Source organism: Theropithecus gelada, chromosome 16, assembly GCF_003255815.1.
Source record: "Theropithecus gelada isolate Dixy chromosome 16, Tgel_1.0, whole genome shotgun sequence".
NCBI classification, from domain to species: Eukaryota; Metazoa; Chordata; class Mammalia; order Primates; family Cercopithecidae; genus Theropithecus; species Theropithecus gelada.
The window spans coordinates 76,250,836-76,275,147 of record NC_037684.1 but is presented as its reverse complement, the minus strand read 5'-3'; the positions used below and the strand labels follow the sequence as shown (position 1 = coordinate 76,275,147).

General features: G+C 41.0%; 1 pseudogene; it reads right to left on the bottom strand.

The window, feature by feature from the left end:
• Positions 1–3,222: 3,222 nt before the first annotated feature.
• LOC112610197 lies at positions 3,223–24,094 on the bottom strand (annotated as a pseudogene).
• Positions 24,095–24,312: the final 218 nt, after the last annotated feature.

Sequence of the window (24,312 nt, the reverse complement as noted above, 5' to 3'; positions counted from 1 at the left end):
TCTGCCTGCTTCGGCCTCCCAAAGTGCTAGGATCACAGGCATAAGCCACCTGGGCGTGAGCGCCTGGCCTAGGTCTTCATTTTTTACAGAATGAGAATAGGCCAGTACAAAGATAGCAGCAGTTGGAATTAGAGCAACAAAAATATTTCTAGATGATGTTTTGGGGAAAACATCAGTGAGGTTTAGGTGTATCAACTATCGATATCAAAAGAAAATTTACAGAAGCGTTTTTTCCCCTATTTTAAACGAACCAGAGATATACTATGTATGTCTATGTGTGTGTTGACTTACACATTTCAGTGCACTAATAAAAATCCATTATACCTAGAGTCACTTCTTAATGTCTTTCATTTAGGATCCCAGATAGTTAATTTTGGTGGAAAAAGTTCCTTGCTGTACACATTTAATCAGAAATTCGATAAGCCCAGCAAAAGAAATTATTTCTTTGAAATTTAAAACCAACTGGAGTGATGGAATCCTATTCCCTGGGGGACACAATGGCAAACACATCGCCCAGAAATTGAAAGAAAACTCATCTTAATTCAGGTAGAAAACTAAAGGGCAATGGTTTTTGAAAATGTGATTATTTAGAAGAAAGTATTTTTTCATACTTCATTTTTTTCAGTTAAGTGTTGATTTATCTTGAAACCAGAACACATTTGAGAATGAAAGGATGTCCTGTAAGTAATTTCTTTGGGCAGTACGGGTGAGTTAGAACCATGTAGGTGTCAGGAACACAGTTATCCTATAATTGAGGTATATTAAGGGCAACCTGTGTATATCTTAAATATGCTTTTATGTGAAAAGTCTTACAGTTTGGTAATTGTGTAAGACCATTATTAGATGCTCCATAAATAAACTGATGACATCATAAAGGGCCCTGGGAAGAAAATATTTTCAAGAAAAATGAAAATACAATGAACAATAATATTTTATAAACAGAAAACATTTCTGAAGGTGGACAGTAGATTGTATTTAGACAAAGCCAGCTGACAAATTCTTGGAGCAGAAGGATGTAAGGAAAGTGCAGTGCTTGTGAGAAATGCTAAACCTCTGTAACCATGGCACTGAACTGGATGGAACAGTGCAGTTACTTTTCCTCTTTTTCCAGGCGATGCTAACCTGCTCTCCATGGATGCCCTCGTGACCCTCTCCCTGCCCAGGGCAGCCTGCTGGGCAATCAGCACTGGCATTCCGTCCTCTTCAAGTTCCTCCAGACACGTGTCAGCATCACCGTGGACAAGCACACTCATCATTTTCAGGCAAAGGGAGAGTCCAGCTACTGTGGATCTTGATTATGAGGTGTGAATATTACTTTTTAAGTATTATAGATTTTACCATTGACACACCAGTATTATAATTATCTAGATAAAATACTACTACATAGTGGAATATCCTTTCTTAGTAATTCAGAATTGTGATGAAATATTTCCCATGAGTGACTATCACACAGTTGTAGAGAACATGCAGGCACTATTGAGACATATTATCGCTTAAAGATGTACATTTTCAAATGAGAGTCACTTGTCACACCATTATGTTTAGAAAGCATATAGATGAAGAGCTATCAGTATAGGAAGCAACATATTTTTGTTTATTTATATATTTTTTTCTGGAGCAATATTTATTTTTAGAGTCCCTTGAATACAGAAGTGAAAATGTACTATTTAAGACTTGTATTTAACTTTATAAAATTTCTTTGCTAGATGGATATTACCTCTTATTGAACAACTAATAAAATATGTGGTATATAGTCATACATTTAAAACGTGGGAAGACTACTAAAACCTTTTTTCTTTTTTTTTTTTGAGACGGAGTCTCCCTCGACCGCCCAGGCCGGAGTGCAGTGACGCCATCTTTGCTCGCTGCAAGCTCCGCCTCCCGGGTTCACACCATTCTCCTGCCTCACCTTCCTGAGTAGCTGGGACTACGGGCGCCCGCCACCATACCCGGCTAATTTTTTGTATTTTTAGTAGAGACGGGGTTTCACCGTGTTAGCCAGGATGGTCTGGATCTCCTTAGCTCGTGATCCGCCCACCTTGGCCTCCCAAAGTTCTGGGATTACAAGCGTGAGCCACTGCACCCAACCAACAACTAATATCTTAAAGTACATGAAGACAAACTTCAGGAGACAAACATTAAATATATCCCCAAACTAAATGGACCTGTACTTACAAATTTGCTTAAATGGAAATGAAATTTGTGTTTAAGAAATGTTGTCACTGATGGAAAATAAATCTAATAAAACCATTATGTAAAAACATACTGATTTACAAAGCCAATGTGTCTCCATTTTAATTTGTATATACCCTAAATGAGGTTTATATTAAATGAAAATAAAATACGAAGAGTCCGTCAACGTGTAGAAAAGAAATTCAGCTGCTCGAGTACTAGATAGAGCTTCATATTCTTTAATCTATTTCCAGACCTGTGAATTGACTTTTTAAAATTTTATAATTTATCAACTACTCCCTATGGTTATTGACAATAGCAGGTGTTGGCCGAGCGCAGTGGCTCACACCTGTAATCCCAGCACTTTGGGAGGCCTAGGCAGGCGGATCACCTGAGGTCAGGAGTTCAAGACAAGCCTGGCCAACATGGAGAAACCTCATCTCTACTAAAAATACAAAAATTAGCCGGGCGTGATGGTGGGCGCTTTTAATCCCAGCTACTCAGGAGGCAGAGGCGGGAGAATTGCTTGAACCCTGGAGGCAGAGTTTGCAGTGAGCCGAGATCGCATACTGCACTCCAGCCTGGGCAATAAGAGCGAAACTCTGTCCTAAAACAAACAAACAAACAAACAAAACAATAGCAGGTGTTATGACTGGGCATATGATGTCATTTGTTTCTCCTATTACTTTTATCTCTATATTACCATATAAAATTTTCAATCCAGTATTTTATAGCCCTGTGTTTAAACTGATTAGTACCTTTAAAAAAATAAGATTCTAGATATAAACTTGGTGGTTTAAGGCCCAGTAAACAGTAATCAAACAAACAATAGATTTGTCCTCATAAAGAGCATATGAAAGCCAAAGGTTTTTTTCTTTGTTGATCCTGCTTTGTATTACTCTGTTCTGTCCATTTTCTTTTCTGTAAGAAAACCCCAAAGAGATATAAAACAGTGGTGAATGGCCTCCAAATGACTGTTTGCCCTTGTTTTTTGAGCCAAAAACCTCTGGGAACAGGTCTTTAATTCTGGCAGCAGATTAGAACAAATGCTCAAAAATTCATGTTTTCTTCAAAAAATTTCAACTGGCGAGCTTTCACAATGTAAATTGTATACTTTTCACCCATGTGCTCCCACAAACGTGCCTCTCTCTCATATTCATCCTCCTCTTCCAAAAGATCATACACCTGCTCTAAAAGCTGAGCTCCCAGGCTCCGAATTACATCAGCTCTCAAGACTTCAACTAGTCTCCTGATCTTTTCAGAACCTCACATGGTAGCTGAAGGCAGTTCTTTGAAATGGAGTTCCTCTGCCTCTTCTGCAACTTTCCCATGAAGTATCAGTGTGTTCCGATATTTCCGATGAAGTTTGAATTCTGACACTCAATTTGCTACCGGGAGATCTTCACAGCTCGCTTTAGAATCCAGTTTCAGGGTCTGAGTCATCAATTGTACCAAGGCATTAATTTCATTTGTCTGACCTTTCCCTTCCCTGGAATCCCCATCTGACTTATCAGTTGCACTTGTAGAAGAACTTAACTCATCCTCAGACAATGGATCAGTTTCCTTTCCTGAGGGATGCTGCAGTCAGAGGAGAGCCATCAGGCGGGATAGGTTGGTCTTCCTCCTGCGGTTTCCCTGGCCCTACTACACTCAAGAGAAGCTTTCCTCACTGAAGGGCCTGAAGAGAACATTTCTTCCTGAGACTGCTTTAGTTGCCTCCTCTCTGGCTGATAATGGTCAGTCCTTTGATGATGACGTCTCACTGCTCCTTGAACTGCTCAGACCCTGTGGCCATTCTACCTTGATTTTCAGCATCTTGAGGGCAAAAATCAAGGAGGCGACTCTTGGAACTGTCTCTTTTCCCCTCTGTGCTCAGTCTGTTCTTTCTTCTTCTGCCATCACTGTTGAGACAGGGAAGGTTCAGATCTCGAGTTGTGTGGCTGTCAATCTGGGTGGATTCTGCCGTGTCTTTCTATAATACATTCACCAGCAACTTGATCCTGGTCCTTTGGCTTTTGTTCTTTGATTAGGGGCTGCAGAGCTTCATTGGTTCATTCTTTTCCCCAGTGACAACGTCAGAGGACCACGTGGGAATAAGGTTTTCAGGCTGAGCACTGGATTTAGTGTTGTCCTGCAGCAACTCCTCTTCCACTTGAGAAACACTGCATTTACCTGCTAACTCATTAGAGGCATCCAGGTGTCTTGGCTGACTCTCCTGAATGAAGCCATCGCTCCCTGAGTCCCTCCCTTTTGCTGGTAAGATGTCAATATTTACCCTACTGATTGTGGCTAGTTCTGTGGTATTGCTCAAGTCCTGTTTGCAGGTATGGGCTTTCAGGCTGGCACGTGACTTCAAGGGACCAGTTCCTAGGTCACTTGGCCAATTCCTAGGTTCCCCACTTTGATGATGTTTGTTCTTGTTAGGAAGACATTTTGAGTTTTCAGATCTCGATGAAGGCTGTGTTTTTCATGTAAATACTGCAAAGCCATGGCGATCTGTACAAATCACTCTGCCACCTGATTCTCAGGCAGAAGCTGCCCTTTCTGCTCCTTGAGTTTTCGGTACAGATCACCTCCTTCAAAGAAGCCCATGACAATGTCTCCTCCCTCCCGTGACTCCTTGTAGGTGACAATGTTGGGATGCTTCAGCTGAGACAAGAGCTGGGCTGGGCTTCCTGTTCAGCAGCTCGCCGCTCTTGGCTACAGGCATTTCGGAGGTTCAGTTATTTTTGTTTTGTTTTGTTTTGTTTTAGACAGAGTCTTGCTCTGTTGCCAGGCTGGAGTGCAGTGGCACAGTCTCGGTTCACTGCAACCTCTGCCTCCCAGGTTCAAGCGATTCTCCTGCCTCAGCCTCCCAAGTAGCTGGGACTACAGGCACGTGCTAATTTTTGTATTAGCACGCCCAGCTAATTTGTGTATTTTTTAGTAGAGACAGGGTTTCACCATGTTGGCCAGATGGTCTCAATCTCTTGACCTTGTGATCCTCCCACCTCAGCCTCCCAAAGTGCTGGGATTACAGGCATGAGCCACCACTCCCAGTCCCTTGGAGGTTCAGTGTTTTAATGACATACTGCTTGTCATCCTTCTGATGATTCACAAGCGTCACCTCTCCATAGCTCCCCTTGCCCACGACCTGCAGGTAGCAGTAGGCAGCCAGGGGCACATTCCCAGCGCTGGCCCGGAGTCAGGATGTGGCAACAACGGCAGGTAAGGCAGCAGGCAGCAGCAGGAGGCTCAGTTCACGCCCAAGAGGCAGCAGTGGGGGCTACTGTTGAGGCAGCCATTCCCCGGGCAGGAGCGTGAGTTCCAGCCCAAGATGACACCACTGCCATAGCCTATTTATTTATATATATTTTTTAAGAGGCAGGGTCTCACTATTGCCCAGGCTGGATTACAATGGTGCAATCACGGCTTGCTGCAGCATTGACCTCCCAAACTGAGGTGATCCTCCCACCTCAGCCTCCTGAGTAGCTAGGACTACAGGTGCACATCACCATGCCTGGCACATTTTTTTATTAAAAAAATTTTTTTGTACAGATGAGGTCTTGGCAAGCAACATTTTAAAATGCATTCTTTTGGACCATTCTTCTGTATTACACCTGGTGTTTCACTGTGAACCCTGAATATTTCTTCTTGCTTTACTTATTATATTTTATTATTTTATTTATTTATTCCTAACTAGAATAAGCAATATGGAGAAGCTGTCAACATGTATTCTAACCTGATTTATTATGGACCAAAGGACCTAAGTGCACATAAATTAAAATACTGTTTCTTTTGGATTTTTAGGATTTTAAAGGACCTAACAGTGTTTGCAATACATTGCCTACAGACCTCTATTCTACCCTGAAATGCAGCATTTATCCTGACCATGCTGCTTATCGCCTGTATTGGAGTGAGCAAACCAGAACATTTTGACATTCACTGGCCTCAGCAGAAGAGACCAGCTGAAGATCCTGGGCTTGAATGAGATTATCAATGACTTTATTAGTCTAACCTATTAATGCCACAGCAAAGCCAGTACCCTAAAGTCTCACTACTAGAAAGATTTATACAAAGTCATATGCCATCAGAGTAGGATACATTGTTAGGCAGATCAAGATTTACTAGGGAAATAAAGATGCAATATTCCCCATCATAAATAATGACAGTCATATGACTAGCAAATTATAAGAATGGGATATATCTATATAAATACAATAAAGATAATGATAAACTTACATCTTAAAACTTCATTTGAAATTAAAATGACAGTGTAAAATAATGCAAAATAGACTTGAAGGCAACTGACACTATACCCATTAATCATAAATGCTTTAGGCAGATGATATGGTGAGGCTTTGTGTCCCACCCAAATATCATCTTGAATTGTAATTCCCATAATTCCCACATGTCAAGGGAGAGACCAGGTGGAGGTAATTGAATCATCGGGGCAGTTTCCCCCATGCTGTTCTTGTGATACTGACTGAGTTCTCATAAGATCTGATGGTTTTATAAGGGGCTCTTCCCCCTTCACTCAGCACTTCTTCCTGCTGCCTTGTGAAGAAGGTACCTTGCTTCCCCTTCACCTTCCTCCATGACTGTAAGTTTCCCAAGGCCTCCCCAACCATGCTCAACTGTGAGTCAATTAAATCTCTTTCCTTCATAAATTACCCAGTCTTGGGCACTTCTTTATAGCAGTTTGAAAATGGACTATTACAGCAGATAATCAGAAAATCATTAAGCAACATTATTTATGTCTTTTTTTCCCCTAAGATCAGCTTTGCAGGGACTCCTGGACATGGAAAAACAATGGCGTTCCTACATAAAAACTTTGATGGGTGTTTCAAAAACCTCTATTAGAATAGAGCAGATTATCATTGATTTGTTAAAGAAACACAAACCACAGATTCTCATTCCGGTAAGAAACTCTATTTGAGTTCAGTAGAAAAGGGAACTGCAATCTGTTTCATTAATTCAGTTTTAAAATATACATCTTCTGAAGGTACAGATTCTATATACTTAGTTCATGTTAGACTTCATTTTTACGTATGTATGGAAAGATATGCGTAATTTTACAAAAGTGTTAAAGTGTAATCATATAAAGGTTTTTAAATGCAATATCTTTTCTAAAATTGTGGTAAGAGCATGTAACATGAGATCTACTGTCTTAACAAAACTTTAAGTGTATGATAAAGTGTTTTTAACTATAGGCAGGTTGTTGTACAGCAGATCACCAGAATTTATTCATCTTGCATGTAACACACTTTATATTAGTTGTATAGCAACTCCTCATTTCTTTCTGCTTCCAGCATTTGACAATCATTCTATTCTCTGCTTTGATGAGTTTGACTACTTTAGATACCTCATATAAGTGGAATCATGCAACTCTTAATTTCGTTTACTTTTTATTTTATTTTTTGAGATGGAGTCTCACTCTGTCGCCCAGGCTGGAGTGCAGTGGCACGATCGGGGCTTACTACTAGCTCCGCCCCCTGGGTTCTCACCATTCTCCTGCCTCAGCCTCCCGAGTAGCTGGGACTATAGGCCCCTGCCACCATGCCCGGCTAATTTTTTTGTATTTTTAGTAGAGACAGGGTTTCACCATGTTCACCAGGGTGGTCTCGATTTCCTGACCTCATGATCCACCCACCTTGGCCTCCCAGAGTGCTGGGATTACAGGGTTGAGCCATCGCTCGGGCTACTTTTAAAAATTTCCTTTTCTGTCCTCAATTTATTTCTGCTCTAATGTGATTTCCCTTTTTTTGCCTAACTTTAGGCTTTGTTTGTTCTTCTTCTAGTTTTTTGAGGTGTAAAGTTTCGTTATTTGATTTGAGATCTTTTTCAAAGTCAGCATTTATTATTCATTTCCTTCCTAGCACTGCTTTTGCTGCATCCCATAAGTTTTGGTATGCTGTGTTTTCATTTTCATTTGTCACAAGATGTTTTCTGATTTCTCTTTTGATTTCTTCTTTGACACATTGGTTGTTCAAAAATGCGTTCTTTAATTTCCAGATATTTGTGGGATTGCCAGTTTTCCTTTAGCTATTAATTTCTAGTTTTATTTCATTGTGATCAGAAAAGACACTTAATATGAACTCAGTGTTTTAGTGTTTGTTGAGACTTATTTTTTGGCCCAATATGTGATCCGTTCTGAAGAATATTCTGTGTCCTTCGAAGAATGTGCGTTCTTCTGCAACTGGGTGGAATGTTCTGTCTGTCTGGTCCATTTGGTCAACAGTGTTGTTCAACTCTGCTGTGTCCTTATTGATTTTATATGTAGATGTTCTATCCATTATTGAAAGCTGGGTATTGAAGGCTACTTTTATTGAAAGTAGCCAACTTTTATTGAAGGCTCTTTCTCTTCTCTCGGTTCAGTTCTCCCAATGTTTGTTTTATATACAGTATTTAAGTGCTCTGATGTTGGTTGTATATATGTTTATAGTTGTTCTATCTTTCTGGTGAATTGACCCTTTTATCATTTTATGATGTCCGTCTTTGTCTCTGGTGACAATTTTTGACTGAAAGTCTATTTTGTCTGAGATAAGTTTAGACACACCTACTCTATTTTGGTTCCAACTTGCATGGATGATCTTTTAACCATTCTTTCACTTTCGGCCTATGAGTGTCCTTGTATCTAAGTGAGTCTCTTATAGACAACTTTTAGTTAGATCTTGTTTTTTATCCATTCAGCCACTCTGTGTCTTTTAATTGGGGAGTTTAGTTTATTCACACTTGAAGTAATTTTTGATAAAGAAATTGAACTACTTTTGTTCATAACACTTCTCACACTAAATGTGTGGATTTTTTCCTGCTGACATCAAATATGTGGTATCTTTTTAAGCACCAATTATCCAGTTCTCTGGACACTAATTGTGTGTCCTATAATTGAATAAAACACTGACTACCCAGAGTAGTGTCAGACTCCACAGTTTATTTTATTTTAATTAATTAATTAATTAATATTATTATTATTATTTTTTGAGACAAGATGTCACTCTGACACCAGGCTGGAGTGCAGTGGTGTGATCATAGCTCTCTGCAGCCTCAACCTCCTAGGCTCAAGCTATCCTTTCACCTCAGTCTTCCCAATAGCCGGGACTAAAGCTACTCATGTGCCACTACACCTAGATGATTTTTGTATTTTCTTTTTTTTTTTTTTTTTTTTGAGATGGAGTCTCGCTCTGTCGCCCAGGCTGGAGTGCAGTGGCCGGATCTCGGCTCACTGCAAGCTCCGCCTCCCGGGTTCACGCCATTCTCCTGCCTCAGCCTCCGGAGTAGCTGGGACTACAGGCGCCCGCCACCACGCCCGGCTAGTTTTTTGTATCTTTTAGTAGAGACGGGGTTTCACCATGTTAGCCAGGATGGTCTCGATCTCCTGACCTCGTGATCCGCCCGTCTCGGCCTCCCAAAGTGCTGGGATTACAGGCTTGAGCCACTGCGCCTGGCCGATTTTTGTATTTTCTAGACAGGGTCTCACTGGGTTGTCCAAGCTGGTCTTGAACTCTTGGGCTTAAGCTATATGCCCGCCTCAGCCTCACAAAGGGCTAGGATTACAGACATGATCCACCACACCCAGCTGCTACTTTTTAATTTTAACAGAAAGAACAGATCTGAACTCATATGCTTCTGGTAAAAATGAGTCAAGGTGTATAAAGACAAAAGTTGACTAAACTAGAAGAAGAAATTTATAAATCAACCATGATAGAAAGAGGCTTAAATATACATCTGTTAGTAATTGGTAAGTCAGTTGGACAAAAATTAGTAAGGAAATAGAGTTAACAACAAAACGAACAGCTTGATTTGTTAGAACAAAACTAAAGAATACATAATTTTCTCAAGCACACATGGCATGTTTTTAAAAACTGGTTGCCCAGCCGGTTGCGGTGGCTCACGCCTGTAATCCCAGCACTTTGGGAGGGTGAGGCGGGTGGATCTTGAGATCAGGAGTTCAAGGGCAGCCTGGCCAAGATGGTGAAACCCAGTCTCTACTAAAAATACAAAAAATTAACCGGGCGTGGTGGCAGGCGCCTGTAATCCCAGCTACTTGGGAGGCTGAGGCAGGAGAATCACTTGAACTCGGAGGGCAGAGGTTGCAGTGAGCTGAGATTGCACCACTGCACTCCAGTCTGGGCAACAGAGCGAGACTCCATCTCAAAAAAAAAAAAAAAGAAAAAGAAAAAGAAAAAAGAAATGCCTACACATTCAGCAAGGTATATTGCAAACAATAAAATGAAAAACACTCTATTATTATAATATCTGCCTAAATACATACAACTTGCATCATGATTTTATATATGTATTTTCAGGACTCTGTACGCATTGTCAACGTTTAAAGCAGAATTAATGTTTAGTTTTTTCTACATTAAAAAATACAGTTTTTGACCAGGTGCGGTGGCTCACGTCTGTGATCCCAGCACTTTGGGAGGCTGAGGTGGGCGGATCACCAGGTCAGGAGATTGAGACCATCCTGGCTAACATGGTGAAACCCCTTCTCTACTAAAACTACAAAAAAATTAGCCGGGCTTGGTGGCGGGCACCTGTAGTCCCAGCTGCTCGGGAGGCTGAGGCAGGAGAATGATGGGAACCCAGGAAGTGGAGCTTGCAGTGAGCTGAGATCATGCCACTGCACTCTAGCCTGGGGGACAGAGTGAGACTCGGTTAAAAAAAAAAAAAAAAAAAAAAGTAGTTTTTAATTAGTTCCTCAAGATTCAAACATCCACAGTGAATGACAAATACACTTGCATTTTTACTCTAGGATGTTTTTTTAAAACAGCAATCATAGGAATTAAAATGTTTATATGTGATGTTACAGATAGGTTGATATTTAACACCAGAAATTAATTCGGTGTATTATCCTCACATTTATAATAAAACAAATGTCCAGGTTCACTCCCCCTATAATCTGGTGGTTCCTTCTGCCTTGTTGACCACTGGTTCCACAACACAGCTAGATAGTACTATGTTGGCAATAATCTACGGGCTTTCCTTAGGGGGAATCACAGGGGCTTACCCAGATAAAGCCATGCCATTTTATTTTGTCTGATTTTGGTAGCAGCCTGATTCAATAAAACAATTTCTTAACTTTTAGGATATTCATTTTATATTTCTTCCTGTCTTGCCAAATATTCTGCTGGTCACTTTATTAAAAATTTTAGACAGGATATAAACTTAACAATGCTAACTTTTCTATCTGAAATGAGGGTTCTGAACCTAAGCAGAATTTGAATGACTACTAAGTCATTCATATTTTTTAGTGCAAAGCTATTCGTTTGGGTCATATTAAATTGTTGACCTGCAAAAGTGGTAGTTTTACATGCTTCAATCTGTATATCTTGGAGTGAGTGGTGGCTTTGTGATTGTTAGGAATTAAAACTTACTAAGTTCTACACGAATAAAGGGCATCAGAAAGGTAAAACTAGATGAGCGATTATTTGTCCATAAATCAGAAATACACGTATAATTGAAGTATTACAACAACAAATATGAACATCTTAAGAGCTATAGAAAAATTGCCTTACTCTGTCCAGAGGGGAGGTTGTTGGTCCAGCCAGCTCACCTGCCAGGTCTCTGGCTCCTATGCTAGACCTTTATGTGTTGGAACCACAGATACTAGTGTTTCCCCAAGTATTTACTTACATGATGATATTATTGTTGTCATTATTATTATTGGTAATATCCATCAGATTTCCTGGGGGCATGAATGATACTTATGTCCACATGCCCCACACACAGGCCTGGCAAATACAAGATATGCAGTAAGCGTCGATGCACGGGTGGTGACAGTCATTGGCCAAGCACTTTCCCATGCATTATCCTACACAATAACTTTAAGAACGCATTGTGTCATACCTTTATCTTGCTCTTGAATCAGTATTTTTTTATTTTTAAATTTATAACATCAATGAGTAAGGAAATGCCTAATAATCACAATAGGAATCTCTTAGGACTTTAGCAATAAAGTTCTGATAAATTGAAATCCTAAATCTTCTCAGTCAGGTGCTTTTATGGTGAAGGCAGATTGCTATTCCTTGCATGGTAACTGCATTTAAGTTTTATGCAGTGGCTACATTGGAAAGAGCAGTGGCGTGCTTAATTGCATGGAGAATGTAATCTCACGTCTGCACCCACGACCACTTGCTTTTCTGTGGTCAGGTTCATGAACAGTGAATACTGATCCTCAGATGACCTCACTAAATACATTACTGTGTTTGTAAGTGTTCACCTGAGCATTTTGATTTCCCTGCTATTATGGATGAAAAAAAGAGTCGAATTCTGTAAAATATCTGAGGAGATTTATTCTGAGCCAAATATGAGTGACCAATGGTCCGTGACACAACCCTCAGGAGATCCTGAGAGCATGTGCCCAAGGTTGTTGAGGCACAGTCTATTTTATACATTTTAGGGAGACACAAGACTCGGTCAGATACATGTAAGATGCACATTGGTTCAGTCTGGAAAGGCAGCAAGAAGCGGGGAAGGGGAAGCTTCCAGATTATGGGTAGATGGAACAATTTTCTGATTGCCAATTGGTTGAAAGAGTTAAGTTATTAACTGGAAGACTTGGAATCGGTAGAAAGGAATGTCTGGGTTATGATGATAAGGAGTTGTGGAGACCAAAGTTTATCATGTAGATGAAGCCTCCAGGTAGCAGGCTTCAGAGAGAAGAAATTGAAAATGTTTCTCAGCAGACTTAGTTTGTTCCATCGGTAATTCCAAAAGGGAGGATGGTGTAATGAGGCACCCCTTGTCCCCCATCATGGCCTGAACCAGTCCCTCAGGTTAGCCTTGGAATGCCCTTGCCCAGAGGAGGGGTCCATTCAGATGGCCAGTGGGCTTAGAATTGTATTTTTGGTTTACATTATGTATTTACAAATGTAACTTAATACCTCTTGAACTGCAATGAAAGGTTATTATTTACTGTGTGTTGTTCAGAATAACATTAAGGTAGTTGTATTTGCTTCCTAAGGCCAGTGACACAGAAGTTCTTTCCCATGAGGAGCTCCTGCTGGTCACTCAGGTTGTGAGGATGGACACACAGCAGCCATGCTCTGAAGCGGCTTACATGCTGGGGCCTCTGCTCTGCCAAAGCGACAGTAAGTAGTGGCAAGAGGAACTGTCTTGGCCCACTAATAATACACGTCCATGTTTTATGGGAAATTTACCTGCATGGGTTAATAACAATATTGTCTGCCCTGGCAGTCTGTGTTTCATTAGGAATAATTAACTTGAAAAAGCAATGTATCTTATAATTGGGAAAAAGGTGATAAAAATTATATTACCTCTGGGTTATGTCTCTTTGATACAGTGTTTAAATAAGACCACAGCTGTAAAGACTAATGGAATCATCTGAAATATTTTATCACTTGCTAGCAATATCACCTATTGAAATGTTTTCAATAGGTGAAAATATTTTATCACCTATTTTACCAAAAGCTAAGATCACTAAAATTGGTCAGCAAATGAGAAAATGTGAGGACAGAGCCATCAGGCCTATTGGCTCATTAGCACCTCTGGCAACTCTGCATGTTCACAGGGAAACCTCCATGACCTCAGCTCCCCCAAAACAGGCAAAATGAAACACATGTATTCTAGCTTTGATCTCATCTCTCATGAATATACTCTGTCCAGGACTTCTCTGTCATCACTCCCCAGATGCTGGAAGAAAGCCACAGCCATGCCAGGAGTGGAGCCAGGGTGTGCAGGACATGGCAGCAGCAGCCACATATGATGGGCTGTCTACACACAAGGTGGGTGTGCCCATGGAGCAGGTTGCAGAGAAACTGTGGGAGATCACAGACTACAGAGATCATTCTGGCATTTGGCACTTTAAGGAAAGTATAAGGTAATTCTGTCTGATTATTTAAAATAGAATTGTTTCCATCCCAAACCCATTTACTTTAGGAGGAGATAGGATTCCATTCTCGAGACGTCTGTGGCTGCTTCTGTTGGATCTGGTGGAAGTCCTTTCTGCATTTCTCAGAGGATCATCAGTGCAACACCCTGAGGAAAGCAGTAACATAGAAATTACACAGTTCTACTGGAGATTCACCTTTATCCAAATTGAAGATGAAGCATTTTGGGGGCAATAATAGGATGTTAGTTGTTAATTCTGGGTCCTGGGGATATGAGGGAGTTTAGTTATCTATATTTTATATTCCTCTTTGTTTAAAATTTAAAAAGTTTAAAAAAACATCAAAATGCCATGATTATTTTACTTTGAGATATTTAAGGATTACGGACACTTTAAAAATATACACAAAGTAAGAGTCTGGCACATACATATGCGTAACATAGCAAAACTGTGTCATTCCAGAGATTTTGGCATGTTGAATGGGCACTGTGGTGTTCTACAATCTTCAAGAACAGTACACTTACACCTTCAGTAAGAACTCCAGCTTCCCTGCAGCTTTATTTCCTGAAGAGATCATGCTGACCAGAGAGGCGGCCACACTGAGCTTCCGAACCACCGTCCCCCCGCTTACAGCTCTACAAGAGCTCCTTCCGCGAGGAATACCTTCCAGTTGTTCTCACCTTAAATGGTGAGTGTCCTCAGTGTAACAACAAGAGTGAGGCCAAATATTATGACCATAACAAGGTGGGGCCCTTCAGTGTTCAAACCACAAACAAGAAACTCGACAGTATTCCCTGCAACTGTCATTTTTTTAGCATTGGTTTACTTTTATTATAGCCCTAAATATTTACCAAAAAAGTTAAATTTTGGTGATTAAAATTAAGATACCTTTCTTCCATAAGATTTTGATCGTTTTTATGTATTTGATGTGAAATTGTGCTTCTGCTTGTCTGGAAGCCTTTCCTTCTCTATATGAATACATTTTAAATCAATTTACTTTGAAATAAGAGCTATTATCTTATCTATGGAAATTATTTCCTCCTCCTAAACAAAGTAGCACTTAACCCATGTAAAAGCTGGTATCCATGTGCATAGATACTCACAGCTGCTCTTCATCCATCGGTAGCTGGGAAGTGGCTCATGTCATCCCTGCATGAAACAGAGAAGTGGAGCGGGAGTTACCCAGCCTGTGCCCCACCACGGCTTTTTCAGGCGTGGACACTGGAGAGCAAAACCAGCCTTCAACCTTGCCTCGTGGCACACGAGAGGAGAAACTTCTGGAAGCACCTCCACACTCTCTAATAGGATCTGGCATAGGCATCAAGGTAGAGAGTCTATCTGTGAAGACCATTGTGTGGGTAAAGGGTTTAGATATTGTAGTAAACCACTTACTTCTCTTTCCCATGTTCCTTGATTATGGCAGAAACATTAGGAAAAAAAATCCCGGTTGTGCAAAGAAAAATTATGCAAATGTCAGTAATACATTCAAATGTATTAAAATAAGTCATATTAAAAGAAGTTATTAAAAAATGTTTTCAGGGTTCATCCATGTTGTAAGAGGTATCAGAACTTCACTCCTTTTTATGCCTTAATTATATTTTATTGTTTGTATATACTATAGTTTTTAAATCCAGTCATCTGCTGGGTTGTTTTCCACGTTTTGACAATTGTCACTACAGCTACTTTCACTTTTTTTTTTTTTCAGATGGAGTCTCACTCTGTCGCCCAGGCTGGAGTGCAGTGGCACAATCTTGGCTCACTGCAAGCTCCGCCTCCCTTGTTCAAGCGATTCTCCTGCCTCAGCCTCCAGAGTAGCTGGAACTGCAGGTACCCACCACCACACCTGGCTAATTTTTTGTATTTTTAGTAGAGAGGGGGTTTCATCATGTTAGCCAGGATGGTCTCGATGTCCTGCCCTTGTGATCCGCCCACCTCTGCCTCCCAAAGTGCTGGGATTACAGGTGTGAACCACCGCACCAGGCCAACATTTTTTTACAAACAGAAGTTAAATGCTTATAAAACTGAATGGTAATGCGGTATTGCCTAAGGTCTTGCCATTTAATGATATAAATATCACATTAATAATAACTTAGAGACTCACTCAGTTTTCATATGCTTAATTTCACCTTTTTCCTTTATTGAATGAAAATAGGGGGACTTGATTGTTGGTGTTTTTTGTTTATTTGTTTTGTTTTTGAGACAGAGTCTCGCTCTGTTGCCCAGGCTGGAGTGCAGTGGCACGATCTTGGCTCACTGCAAGCCCTGCCTCCCAGGTTCACGCCATTCTCCTGCCTCAGCCTCGTAAGTAGTTGGGACTACAGGTGCCTGCCACCACGCCCGCCTAATTTTTTGTATTTTTAGTAGAGATGGGGTTTCACCATGTTAGCCTGGATGGTCTCAATCTCCTGACCTCGTGATACGCCTGACTTGGCCTCCCAAAGTGCTGGGATTACAGGCGTGAGCCACCTCGCCAGGCTGATTGTTGGTGTTTTTTAAGACTTGGGTTCTCACTCTGTCACCCGGGCTGGAGTACAGTGGTGCAATCACAGCTCACTGCCACCTACAACTCCTGGGCTCAAGGAATCCTCTTGCCTCAGCCTCCTGAGTAGCTGGGACTACAGGCATGCACCACCACACACAGCTGAAAATGGGGGAACTTGGAAAAGGTATTGTTTATTATAACCTATTTGGTCTTGACTTTTGAAATAATTAGAATTGGATTTAAAATTTGGTCCTGGAATAGCCATAATTGATCATTATTCCAGGAAAAGTAAATATTGGTGCACCCAAGTAAATGCTTAATAGATTTGAATTTTATTAAATAAATTAAAACAAAATGTGCTTTAGAACCTGCATTCACAGTTTAGTACTTCACTGGTTTTAGTTTACTTGGTAGCCAAATGTTGTCTAGTTTATGATAGTGACAACTGGGGATATGCCAATGATAATTTCTATAAAACTCTGTTTTGGCCAATTAAAATTGTTACTCCAAGAATGTAAGACTTAGAGCAAAAATTTATAATAAATCCTAAAGAGAAGAGATACGCATTCAGCACTGTTCCTCCTTAGATCTTGCTATGACGTAACTTATAGTTTTGTTTAACAATATTTAACAATGAGATTGTCAAGTTATCATTGATATTTGACCATTTAAAATACCAAGCTCTTCTCACTGGTTTTCCTTTACCTGGCAGGGAAATGTTTGATTTATCATAGTGACTACTGGAGACGTGCCAGTGGGAACCCATTCCCACTGGGTACAAAATAACAAGGCTACAGCCAATTTACCTGAAGGAAAAATCAAGATTTGGTTTAAATAGGAATACATATTTATGTATGCACCAGAGACCAGGTGCAGTGGCTCATGCCTATAATCCCAGCACTTTGGGAGGCCGAGGCAGGAGAATCACTTGAGGTAAGGAATTCAAGACGAGCCTTGCTAACAAGGCCCTGTCTCTACTTAAAATACAAAAATTAGCCGGGCGTGGTGGCGGGCAGCTGTAATCCTGGCTACTTGGGAGACTGAGGCAGGAGAATCGCTTGAACCTGGGAGACAGAAGTTGCAGTGAGCTGAGACTGCGCCATTGCCCTCCAGCTTGGGCAACAAGAGCAAAACTCATCTCAAAAAAAATAATAATAATTAATTAATTAATTAAAAATAAAAATTAAATTAAAAGCTCCAGAGTATTTAAATTATGCATCAGCACTTGGTTTTGAAAAATAACAGTTTTATGTTGGATCTGTATATAGCATACATTTTTCCACTTGCATTACAAAGTTCCTGTTGATATAAGAAAAGCTTTGGCCGGGTGCAGTGGCTCACACGTGTAATCCCAGCACTTTGGGAGGCTGCGGCGGGTAGATCATGATGTCAGGAGATCGAGACCATCCTGGCTAACACAGTGAAACCCTGTCTCTATTAAAAATACACACACACAAAAAAAAGTAGCTGAGTGTTTTGGCAGGTGCCTGTAGTCCCAGCTACTCAGTAGGCTGAGGCAGGAAAATGGCATGAACCTGGGAGGTGGAGCTTACAGTGAGCCGAGATCAAGCCACTGCACTCCAGCCTGGGCGACAGAGTGAGACTCCATCTCAAAAAAACAGAAAAAAGAAAAGCTTTGAGGTTTAAAATAAGTGTCTTTGTGGATTATTATACCAATTATGGATACTTAAAACATGAATAAGCATAGAGGAAAAAGGGATAGACAGTGGGGGGGGTGGAATTTGAGGTATTAGAGAAATTCTTTATGTAACAGTTTCCCCCTTTCCAAATCTTCTATTGTTTGATGTTAGTTTCTTTAACCTTTGTAATAGCACTAATGCTATTGGCTTATTTTTATCATTTTTCTTGAATTTCCTTTGATTCCCCTTCTATTATCAAAATTGCTTACTGGCCTGTCACAATGGCTCATGCCTATAATCCCAGCGCTTTGAGAGGCCAAGGTGAAAGGACTGCTTGAGGCCAGAAGTTCGAGACCAGCCTAAGCAACATAGTGAGAGACCCCATGTCTACAAAAAGTTTTTGAAAAATTAGTTGGGTGTGGTGGCACATGCCTGTAGTCCCATCTACTTAGGAGGCTGAGGCTGCAGTGAGCTATGATCATGCCACCACATTCCAGCTTGGGCAACAGAGCAAGATCTTGTCCCCCTGGGGGTGCGGAGGGACCACTCACCATTTTACCGTTTCAACATTTGCTTCTTGTAGGAACATTTAATAGGTTAACCAGATTACACGGAGACAGAATTCTTTTTCATTACAGACAGAATTCAATGATTCAATGCTGTCAAATCCCTTATGTTGGAGGCAATTTTAGGAAAGAAAAAGAAAGAGTATTTCCCCCATGACATGGATCAGAGGCCCTAAATTGCAAATGCAGGCATGCTGAAAGAAGCTCCTTGTCATATTCATAATTTCCCAGTGAGAGACAAGGTAGAAACTGCTCTCGGCTGAGCGCACATGTCATCCTAAATGCTACCTGTGAGACCACCAGGACCTTCCACGAAAAATGCTTCCACACTGACTCCCTCACTTGGCCATCAGGCATAATGTAAGAAACTTAGCATTTTTCTAACAATTCAGGAAAGCTGAAATCAAAGCAGACATCAACTTCACAAATGATATATTAATCTGAGCTCAAATATGGAAATTATTATTATTAGTAGTAGTAGTAGTATTTTGAGTTGGAGTCTCGCTCTGTCACTCAGGCTGGAGTGCAATGGCATGATCTTGGCTCACTGCAACCTCTGCCTTTCAGGTTCAAGCAATTCTCCTGCCTCAGCTTCTGGAGTAGCTGGGATTACAGGCACCTGCCGCCACGCCTGGCTAATTTTTGTATTTTTAGTAGAGAGGGGGTTTCACCATGTTGGTCAGGCTAGTCTCGAACTCCTGACCTTGCGATCCACCCACGTCAGCCTCCCAAAGTGCTGGGACTACAGGCAGGAGTCACCATGCCCAGCCAGAAATTATGTAATGATAAAACTAGATTTAAGTGTGTGAGAAGAAGAGAAAGAACTGTTCATTTTCTTTTAGCAAATGAATACATTTAAGGCTGTGGCTTGGGTCCTGCCTTGCCTGTGGATTGAGGTGAGATGTGTCCAGTGCTCCCCGTTACTCTTGCAAACAGGACCTAAATATTCTGCAGACATTTTTTCCAGCTACCGGTGATTTTCCATAAAAACATACTTTACTATTTAGGCATTACATTCCTAATGCCTTTATTATGTTTTCTTCTTCACAAATAATTACATTGAAATATAAATAAGTTTTCACCTTCTTTCCAGGTATGCCTTTGGACAGTCCCAGCTATTCAGGAGGCTGAGGTGGGAGGATCTCTTGAGCCTGGGAGTTCAAGGCTGTAGTGAGCCATGATTGCATCACTGCACTCCAACCTGGGCAATAGAGTGAGACCCTGCCTCAAAAAAATAGTTAATTCTTTTCTTTTTGTTCATATATAAATTGTACATTTTTAAATATTTAAATATCATTTGGAGCAAATCCCCCTGTGGCATGTTTATGATTCCTGCTTTGGTACTTGAGACTCAGCCAGGTCTGTTTTGTCCTAAACAACTGCTGGGATCTTTGTTGTTTTTTCAGCCATTTGTACATTGATTCCCCTGGTCACTTCTTTTACCCCTGTGTATAATAGCACAAACCTGGAAATGTTAGAGAAGACACATGAATGGGCATTTAAAATATGTTGAGAAGCACAGTAACTATTAAAACTAACACGGCTTTCAAACAGATGATGATTAATAAAATTGTGGCTTCTTATTTTTCAAACAGGAAATGCTGTGAATTTTAGTGCACTAAAAACCAATGGGTAACAGAGAGTGCAGCCTGATTTTTAAATTTTGTTTAAAACAGTGTCATAGTGTAGGAAACCAGAAAGAATTGGAAACACAAATGAAAGAAAGAGACTGCTCCCTGCAACTTTTAGCCATGAGAGTAACAGTATACATTTAGATATTTAGATAGAAAAGGCTATGAGATTCCAAAAAATTCAAAGACAGTATTGAGTTTCAGAGAATAGCGGGATATAACCCAGTCCTTGGTGGTCAGCTGAACCATATTATGATTGTTTTTAACATGGAAGGAAGAAGACTCTGCTCTCTTTTTAAAAACCTGCTGTTGAGCTGTGTACTCTCTGCCCCAGCTGATAGTCACAGCCTTGTCCTTACTGTGAGCAGAGTGAGGAATTGATCATCTCACTAGTGTGCAAGCTCTCAGACTTGTTCTTTACTAGAGTAGGTGCAGTCTGGGTGCAGTGATGGTTTCTCTCTGTGCCCAGAGGGCGGCTCCCTCCTTCACTGCCAGGACAGATGTCGGTGTGTGTTCTCCCAGCCAGTAGGACAGATGCAGTCAGTAAACAAAACAAACAAACACAGACACACACAAACACCTTCCTGGCTCAGCAACCCTGACCCCTGACAGCAGAGATGAATCATGTTACTCAAAGCAGAAAGTTGCCATCAGTAAGTGAAACTGACAAAAGGGTATCTTAAAAGACAATTGCTTTAAATTTAACATCTATAAATTAATATGGCTGGGCACGGTGGCTCACACCTGTAATCTCAGCACTTTGGGAAGCCAAGGTGGGCGGATCATCTGAGGACAAGAGTTCGAGGCCAGCCTGACCAACATGGAGAAACCCTGTCTCTACTAAAAATACAAAATTAGCCAGGCATGGTGACGCATGCCTGTAATCCTAGCTACTGGGGAGGCTGAGACAGGACAGTAGCTTGAACTCAGGAGGCAGAGCTTGCAGTGAGCTGAGATTATGCCATTGCACTCAAGCCTGGCAACAAGAGTGCAACTCCATCTCAAAAAAAAAAAAAATTGCAGTTGATTATGGAGATTGATTAAGAAGTAAACTGCATGATAGAAAGGGGAACATATTGGCCGGGCGCGGTGGCTCAAGCCTGTAATCCCAGCACTTTGGGAGGCCGAGACGGGCGGATCACGAGGTCAGGAGATCGAGACCATCCTGGCTAACACGGTGAAACCCCGTCTCTACTAAAAAATACAAAAAAAAAAACTAGCCGGGCGAGGCGGCGGGCGCCTGTAGTCCCAGCTACTCGGGAGGCTGAGGCCGGAGAATGGCGTGAACCCGGGAGGCGGAGCTTGCAGTGAGCTGAGATCCGGCCACTGCACTCCAGCCTGGGCAACACAGTGAGACTCCGTCTCAAAAAAAAAAAAAAAAGAAAGGGGAACATATTAATCAAAAGTAGAATAATAAATTTCATTGTATAATTTTTTTCTTTTTCTCCAAGTTAATATATAAAGGACAATAGCATAGAATTAAAGGTGTTTGTTTTTATTCAAGAATGATTTTTTTTTTTTTTTTAGGCAGAGTCTCCCTCTGTTGCCCAGGCTGGAGTGCAGTGGCATGATCTCGGCTCACTGCAACCTCCACTTCCTGGGTTCAAGGGATTCTCATCCCTCAGCCTCCTGAGTTGCTGGGATTACAGGTGCTGAGCCACCACACCCGGCCAGGAATATTTACCTTTTTTTTTTTTTTTGAGACAGAGTCTCGTTCTGTCGCCCAGGCTGGAGTGCAGTGGCACGATCTCGGCTCACTGCAAGCTCTGCCTCCCGGGTTCATCCCTTTCTCCTGCCTAAGCCTCCCCAGTGGGTGGGACCACAGGGGCCCACCACCACTCCTGGCTAAATTTTTCTATTCTTTTAGTAGATATGGAGTTTCACCATGTTAGCCAAGATGGACTCAATCTCCTGACCTTGTGATCTGCCTGCCTCGGCCTCCCAGAGTGCTGGGATTACAGGCGTGAGCCATTGCACCCAGCCAAGAATATTTTCAAAAGCATATCTCTCAGGCTATAAAAATTGAAGTTCAAATTGTGTAATCACGTTTATAGCCTGAAGCAATTGGGTCTATTAAAATAATAAGTGTTCGTTTTATTTCTAAGTAAAAGAGATAAATCAAAGGCCAATAAAACATTTCACTTGGGAAAACTTTCTTTTCAGATGGTTTTCATTCTGATTCTGCTGTTGCTTTCAGATCAGTTAATACATAGAAGACGACTACAATTTTGTGTTCAGATTTAGAGTATAAACCAAGTCTCATTTCATTAACTAATATAGACCAATGGGTTGGTTAAGAAAGGAACCATTAATTTTACAAAGAGAGTTATCCTAAACTGTGACCAGTTTTCCAGTACTTAATTCTTTTTGTAAAAAAGAATTCATTCGTTTTTTTAAATGGCAAATAAAATTGTATATATGTTGTGTAAAACCTGTGTAGAAATAAGCAGATTGTGGAATGATTACATTGCACTCAGGAACATATGCATACTTATTTTTTTGGTGAGAACACTTCTTGATTTTCAAGAATACAATACATTAACTGCAGTCACCATGTTGAGCAATGTATCTCTTAAACTTATTCCTCCTGTCTAACTACAATTTTGAGTGCTTTCACTGTCTCCCCAAGTCCCTGCCTCCCAGCCCCTGGTAACCTCCATTCCACATCCTGCTTCTGTGAGTTCCATTGTTTACATTCCACATAAGTCAGATCACTTGGTAGTTGTCTTTTTGTGCCTGGCTCATTTCACTTAACACAATGTGCTCCATTAACCTCCTGTGAATCCCAGTTTCTAACCTGCAATTGCTCTAAGTGTTTTCATTCCCTTTTCATGGTTTCTACTAAGAATTCCAGAGCTCAGCTGCAATGTGTTCACTGCTTTGGAAGTTATTCATTGTTTTTCTTTACTTCTTGTCCACGGACACACAAATAAATTGTCTGGTGCAAGTGCAGCGGCTATATGCCCTTCCTGTGAAGGCAGGCCGGTTTGATAGCTATTAAGCAAATCCATCTCAGCATTCTTAACAGCATTTATATTGTTTGATATCAAGCTCAGCAATTTAAAAAATATGCCTCTATCTCTGTAAGACTACCTATGAGTTGGAGATGACTTATGTAATATTCAACTCAGCAGATAATGTATATAAAAATTATTTCATATGATTTAATGATCTTGAATCGATTTAACTGTTTATATGTCATACTTGGAAAAACCAGGGCAATTATAATGTTTAATAATGGCATCTGCATAAAAAGCAATAATTCATATTCCACTTTAAAAATCTTTTCTCTTATGTAAAGGGGTAAGTGGCATCCTAGTTGCAACAGAAGGATGTACTGGTGAGCTTGTGTAGCGGTCCCTAAGTTAACGCATGTTGCTTTATTTGACTGACACTGATGTTCCCATCTTAGCTTCCGGCTGTTACGTGGGCAGAAAACCCAAAGTTAGTAACTTTGAACAGTTCCATCAATGTTAGTAACTCAAGGGCCAAAGTGATGGACTAAACTGCCAGTCGAGTCAATCTCTGGTTCGCCCTCATGATGACAGAGTGTTTTAAGGTAGTGAGGCAGTGCTTAGTCTCAAGGTAGCCTCCCTTCCCCTCATGCATTACCTGGTGTTTGTGTGCAGGAATGTGGATCCTCTATACATGCCTGGGGTTGTGGGTGTGGGGAGGCGCCTCCAGTGTGCTGGGGTATACCCCGGGGCCTCTGCAAGTGCCTCACCCATAGATGCTCCCTGTGACCTGGTGACAGGGGTCACCAGGCCCATGGAGGCTTACAATGTGGAAGTTGGAGGCTTCACCATAATCTGTGGCCTGAGCTTGGCCTCAGGGAATATTCCTGGGTGGTGTCAGCTATACATCCTCCTTACTCATGGTCATAGGGGAGCAGCGACTCTCTGGGACTGTGGGATGGGTGGTAAAAGAATTTACCAAGACAATTGTAGGTAAAGAAAGGCAGATTTATTGGACACCACAGAGTTTACAT